Below are 7,041 nucleotides of genomic sequence, written 5' to 3' on the forward strand. Positions count from 1 at the left end.
CCCTCTTATAGAAGGCATGCCGGCACGCAATCTCCGACGGCTTCGGGGAGAAATGTGCCTGCAGCTTCTCGGTCAGGTCCTTGTACGAGACGGTCGAGATGTCCGCTGGTGCCGCCAGGGACCGGGCGATGTCGAACACGCTCTTTCCGCAAGAGCTCAGGAGCGTCGCCCGCTTCTTCTCCTCCGTCGTGATGTCGGAGGCTACGAGGTGGAACCCGAACCTTGACAGGTAGGAGTCCCAGTCCTCGGTCGCTGGTTCGAAGGCCTCGAACTTCGGGCTATTGGCCATCGTTGCAATCGCTGCCACCGGCTCTGGTGGTGCCCGTTGCTGACTGGCCACGGCGAGCTGCTGCTCTTCGTTGTCCGTCGTGGGTCTGGATGTAGCGGGGCTGCCTACCCGCACTAGCATCCCACCTTCGTCGCCAATTGTTAAGTCCGGCGCTTAACAATGAGTCGGAGAGTGATTTCAGTAAAAGACTCAAGTTTATTCAGCTCTTTCTTCACTTCTTCGACACGGTACAACATCTGATAGCCCGAACAGTTTGCCCATTGAAACTGCCCGGTATTTAAACATTCCCGGCTAACATAGCCACTCCCACTATACACATAACAACCTATCAGGTTGAGCGCATAAGGACCAATCACAAACGTTCCCGCTTGCAGCTTGCTTGAATGTGATTGGGTCGTGAGTCTTGGACTAGAATGCTCTGTCCAAGACGAAGCTTAACATTGCTTCCCTATGGGAGGTTTCCCATACATCCTAATGTACTCATGGCAGCTAAGAATACATTACAGGTCGTTCAGATTAACATGGGGGATTCACTTGAGTGTTTGTGCGGGGAGCAGAAAACTGGGACCTTATACCTAAAATGATGTCTGAGAGTACATTTTTAGCAGGAAAAATATGACAGAGACCTGACTGAAAGATTTTAAAAGGAATATATGGAGCTTATTGGGGGATTCGGGTTAACCTAAGCAAAAAAAACCACACCGAACAAACAAATGCTAAGTCAAAGCACAGAGTACATTCTTTATCCAAACTAACAATTTATCAACAACAAAAACAACAAATTGACCAGAGGCGCTCCAGTTTGCAGGAGTTAATGAGGGTAGAATGAGGAATAGGAAAGCGGAGAAGTGGAATCTGTTGGGACAGAGGTGTCCAGCCTTCCAGAAGGCAAGTTACTCTTCTGTGAACCTGGATTGTTAATTGTGGCCTGAAACCAGAGAACAGAACTATGGTCAGGGGAGTCGCCAGCCCCCCTGGGGAATGTGGCCACTTCCCGGTGAGTCAGCTTTGATGCAGTTTACAGACCGCTACCAGTTTCTCCGTTTTAATACCAAGCATGGCTTCCCTTCTGCAATCTCAGACCGCATCTGGCCCGAGAAGTGATTAAGGGGACCCAAAAACATGGCCTCTCACTCAGGGATGCTTTCAGGGTCACCGCTCTCTTTTGAACACCTCACCCATATTTCTGTCATCCACAGCTTTGAGGATAAAATACTTCTCCTGGATGTTCGGCCCCCTCATGCATCCATTGAAGTGAGCTCTGACTCATAGAAGCTTCCACTGGAAGCCATTTTGTTACTCTGTGTGGCGCTACCAAACTCCTGTTTTCGTCTACAGCGACAGACTAACCTGGCTGGCCATCTGCCCTTATTGCATCAGAAGGGTCTGGGGTTCTAGAATGCCTTGCGTGGGTGGGTCAGTTGGCCAACAGAACCTCTTCACAGCCCAATGAGGCCATGGACTTCCAGGACCACTGAAGTGTATATTCTCAGTTGAAGCCTCAATTCACCCTGATGCTTGCCATTCGTCTGGAAAACATTTTCCAGAGGATGTTTAAGTGACTTAGCTCTGTCTCCGTCACCCCTCAAGATCTCCCAGAATCTTTGGGGGGGGATTTATTGGGCAGCCACTCTTGGGCATCCCTCAAAGCCTCTCAGGGATTGGTGAAGAACTTCATTGAAAAGGTCCTGAACAAGCTGCAGGCTGTCACCAAAAATAGCTATGATGATATGGTGGCAAAAAAGGGCTTCATTAGAGAGGAGGAGGAGGAGAAGATTGGATTTATACCCCAACCTTCACTCGGAGTCTCAGAGCGGCTTACAATCTCCTTCCTTTCATCCCCCCACAACAGACACCCTGTGAGGTACGTGAGTCTGAGAGAGCTCTGAGAGAACTGCTCTTGAGAGAAAAGCTCTGAGAAAACTGTGGCTAACCCAAGGTCACCCAGCTGGCTGCATGTGGAGGAGAGGGGAATCAAACCCGGTCCTCCCAGATTAGAGTCCACCACTCTTAACCACTACACCAAACTGGCTCTTCCCACTCTCAAGAAAATGCAATGTGCCAAGTGCAGCCCTCTGGACAGCGAGTGCCCTTGTCTTCACCAAACCGTATCACCAGGAAAATGGTTGAGGTCAGTGTTGGCCACCTTTAGCCAGTGCAAATGATCCCAACGTGGCTTGTCTGACGAAATTGGTGATGTCCGGGAACAGCTGCATTCTGCGGAAACTGCCCAGCAGCTCGGAATCCTCAGCCGCTCCAGAGCGTTGTGTGCCCGATGGCTCCTTTTGAGACGTCCCTCGCTCCAGACAGGAAGGGTGAAGACAAGCTCCTCCTCTCTGACCTCCAGCAGACAGCCTCTGTCCAGGAAGTGGCCACGAAGATCCTTCAGAGCCTCAAGCCACGCTTCGAGGAGGAGGTGGAGAGCAGTGCTGCCACTCTCTCGATTCCCAGTCAGATAGTCGACCTGGTTCTACCAGTTTTCAGTCTCCGCCAGCTCCAGTCGGAGTTGCCGGCTCCCTTGCAACCACGAGAGCATGTCTTGGAGAAGATGCTTAGCCTTAGGCAAAGCCCTGAGAACAAAAGAGACTTTCAGATCCAAAGCCAGCACACCCCCTTGCACACCTTATCTAACTGATGCCTGCCAGACTCTGATGAGAGGAGATCTCCCAGCTTCGCAGCTGGCCACCTCAGTTGGGGGCCGGCAGCATCCGGATGGCATGCAGGGGCTGGGAGGGCAGTGAGCCTGATTCAGGCGTGCATGCCGAGATCCCAGGAGCTGAGGACGGCTGCAGGCAGCTCTGAGAGCCAGGAGCCTCGGCAAGAGACACGACAGAGGAAGAGAGAGCTCTGGAAGCTCCAGCTGCGAGAACCTCACAAAAGGGCGAAAGGCATTTGCACCCTCAGAAACCAACTCCCAGCTGCTCGGGGTTTACTGGTCCCTCCACTTCTGATCTCCCGCTCAGGAAATTTTGCTCCATACACAGCAGGGATCAGCTGGAAATTTGGGGGTTCTTTTGAAGTCCCATCCTGGAAACTTTGACGCCCAATTTGCAGAGATGCAGCAAACATATTTGTGGGGCTGGGGGTGCTCAGAAGCTCAGCTAATTCTCATCTCTCCTCCCCAGCCCAAACTGTTGCCTGGGGCTGCAGAGAAAAAGGAGAGTAGTCACCCCTTTGTCCCCTTAACGCTGCGATGCAGAGATTGCAAGAACTGCTTCTGGACCTGGCCTGTAGCTATGGTGGGGCTATTGGGGGCTCCGCCCCTCCCTTAAAGGGACAGCCCCACAAGATCCCCCTCCTCTCTCCACTCAAAGTCTACTATGCTGCCACTGGCCTGGGGTCTCAAGGAGCTGCCAGGTGGGGGGAAGAGAGGGGAGGCACAGTGGGGGAAGAGAGTGGGTGACTCTGTGGCCTTGCTCCCTGTAGCAAGCAGGGAGAAGATTTGCCCTAGTTAAGACTGCCATGGACCTCCTATGAAAGGGGGGTTTGGGAAGAAAGGCCGCACAACCATTTAGGAGGTGTCTGGGCGGCCAGGTGACTTCAGGGCATCGGAGGGTCTGGAGGGAATCTTCTCTCCTCAGGCGGCAAGCATCCTCTGTCCTGTGGGCGCCAGGTTTGGGGGCTCCTCCTCTTGCAAGGGAGGGTGGAGGGGAAGGGGAAGGAATGACACACCCTGTTCCGCCCACCCTCCCCCGTGCAAAGCTGAACATTCGGCCAATTGCATTGCTTGGAGCATAGAAACCCATCCCGAACATCACTTGTGGGGTCACGCGGTTGGGGGGGGAGCAAAATTGGGGGGGGAACGGAATGCAGGTGCCCTTCTTACATTCGTTGGCAGCGGGCTGCCATCCAGGGGAGTAGAAGGAAGGGGAAGGAGAAAGAATGACACCCCCCCCCCCGTGCAAAGCTGAACATTCAGCCTAGTGCATTGCTTGGAGCATGGAAACCTAGCCCGAACAACACTTGTGGGATCACGCGGTTGGGGGGGGGGGAGCAAAATAGCAAGGGGAACAGAATGCAGGATATATACAAGAAAAATACAAGTAAACAACAAAAACCAAAAATATATACAAGTAAGTAACAAATAACAGATAAATATCAATGAATAAATAATTGGAGTAAATACAATGAATAAATGAGATTAAATATAAATGAATATAAATATAAATGGATAAATAATTGGAGTAAATATGATAGAGAAAAAAACAGAGAAATAAAGCAAGAGTTGTGGGTTTGTTCGCCAGAGAAACTTCCGCACCACCACCACTGACCACTCTCTCAACCCCACAGAGCCCCCCCAGGAGAGCCGGGGCCCACAGCACCAGCAGGGCGCTGATACCTGGAATTCCGGACCGGCAGGCGTCTTTGCCACACTCTCGACGAGGCGACTGGCATTCAGCGTACCTGGCCGTCACTGTCGTTGTGGCCTGGGCTCCCGCTGAGGACCAGCCCCAGAGCCCAGGCCACCATGGAGCTGCTCAGGTCCCCACTGAGGGGAGGCTGGAATTTGCTGGCAGGAGGGAAGGGCAAGGATTAGACTCCGTGGTGCAAGGGAGGGGCGAGTCATCAGCCCTCTGGGGGGCACTGACTGAGCCACTTGTGAGATCAAGTGGTTGGGGGGGAGCAAAATAGCAACGGGAACAGAATGCAGGTGTTCTTCTTACATTTGTTGGTGGCGGGCTGCCATCCAGGGGAGTAGAAGGAAGAGGATATATACAAGATATATATGCAAGATATATACAAGATATCCAGGAGGGCAGGTTATAAATATAATAAATAAATAAATAAATAAATACACACACAATAAAACTGTACAGAATTATATATATATATATATATATATAACTGGAATGAATATGAATGAATAAATAATTGGTGTAAATAAGAGAAGAATAAATAAAATAAACAAGATAATAAACAATAAATGATAGAAGAGAAGAAACAGCTCAAGAAGAGTGGGTTTGTTCGCGAGATCAGTCACTCCACCACCGCCACTGACAACTGACAACGGAATGCAGGTGCCCTTCTTACATTTGTTGGCGGCGGGCTGCCATCCAGGAGAGGAACAGGATGTATACAAGAGATATATACAATAGATATATACAAGAGATAGATATATACAAGAGATATACAAGATGCCCAGGAGGGCGGGGTATAAATATAATAAACAAATATATACACAATAAAACTGTACAGAATATAAATGAATAAATAATTGGTGAAAATAAGAGAATAAAGAATAAATAAAATAAATAAATAAATACAATAATAAAGAATAAATAAAATAAATAAATAAGATAATAAACAATAAATAAAATAAATAAATAAGATAATAAACAATAAGTAAGAGAAGACAAGAGACAGCTGAAGAAGAGTGGGTTTCTTTACGAGTTCAATCCCTCCACCACCGCCACAGACAACTCTCTCAAACCCACAAAGCCCCCCAGGGGAGCCGGGGCCCACAGCACCAGCAGGGCAGTGATGTCACAAAGGAGGCCTCTGCCTTGGCTCACAATGGCCAGGCTGGGTTTCCCCCCTCCGGCTTCTCCTCCCCCTCTGGCGTTCCATGGGTCACTCCCCTTGGTGGCTCTGGGGGTGGAAGAGTTCTCCAACAGGGCAAGGGGCCTCCCGTAGCAACGATCCCCACCCGAGACAGATGTCATGTTGTTCACCCAGTGACATGCATTTCAGATGGTTGACCACATTTCACACCAGGGTCATGGGTACACATGGCTGGGATTTCCTTCAGGGGCCAAGCAGCAGTGCATGTCTGTGTGGAGGAGGATGCCGGGGGTCTCCTCCTCTCTCGTGGCCTCTCCCAAGATGGCGGACAAACACAAAGGGGTGCTTGTCTTGTCTTTCGGATGGGGCAGGAAGAGGGTCTCTCTCTACCCCCTTGCGCCCTGAAGGAGGAGATGAGAGACATCAGGCAAGAAGGGTGGATGAGAAGAAAGGAGAAAGACTAGCAGGGATGGTGGGTGTTATGTATGCGGACCACCACCAGGGGTCCGCGGCTAAGCAGGAATTTGGTCTCCAAACACAAAGGGGACCTTGGATCCTAGTCCACCTAGAGTCCACCAATAGCACTCTTGGCAGGAAATTCAAACCCTCCAATGGGGACAGAGGTGTGCCAGGTGGAGTGTATATAGTTGGTCTTGCACGGCCATTTTTCCTTGTCTTGTGAAGTACAATAAACGTGTCTGAACGCATGTCGTAGTCCGAGTTCTCCATGCGTCGAACCCAGTACTTTTCAGGGGGGGGGGATTTGGAGAAAGGGCTTTCAGTCCCACAAAAGCCTTGTTAAGAATGCAAAAGGGGGCTGGTCTTCCAAGTGCCACAGGACCTGCGTTTACATTTAGAAGCATTAGGAGGTCTGTGCATAGCAGTCTGAATCAAGAACTAGGGAGAACGCCTTCACTTCCCCAACTGCTTTTGCACTGAAGAAATGTTGAGTTCCCTGCAGAGAATCCTTCACTATGAGGCCAGGAGGAGCACATGGTTGGATATATTCTGCTCTGCCGGGGTATTAGAATTGCCTGTCGTGCTCACAGATTCTCCTAGAAGGCCCAACAAACACTCATTCTCAGTGTTTCCCACCTGTGAAATGGGTATGTCGTTTTCTAGAATGTGTTTGACACGCATGCTGAATTCCTGACGAACCTGCGGGGTGGGGTGGGGTGGAGACGATGACGACTCTGCTGTGTTTCTGCAGTTGGGTTCTCCTCTTGAAATCACAGCCTTTTCCTTTTCCC

The sequence above is a fragment of the Gekko japonicus genome, unplaced genomic scaffold, assembly GCF_001447785.1.
Source record: "Gekko japonicus isolate JY-2015 unplaced genomic scaffold, Gekko_japonicus_V1.1 scaffold3968, whole genome shotgun sequence".
NCBI classification, from domain to species: domain Eukaryota; kingdom Metazoa; phylum Chordata; class Lepidosauria; order Squamata; family Gekkonidae; genus Gekko; species Gekko japonicus.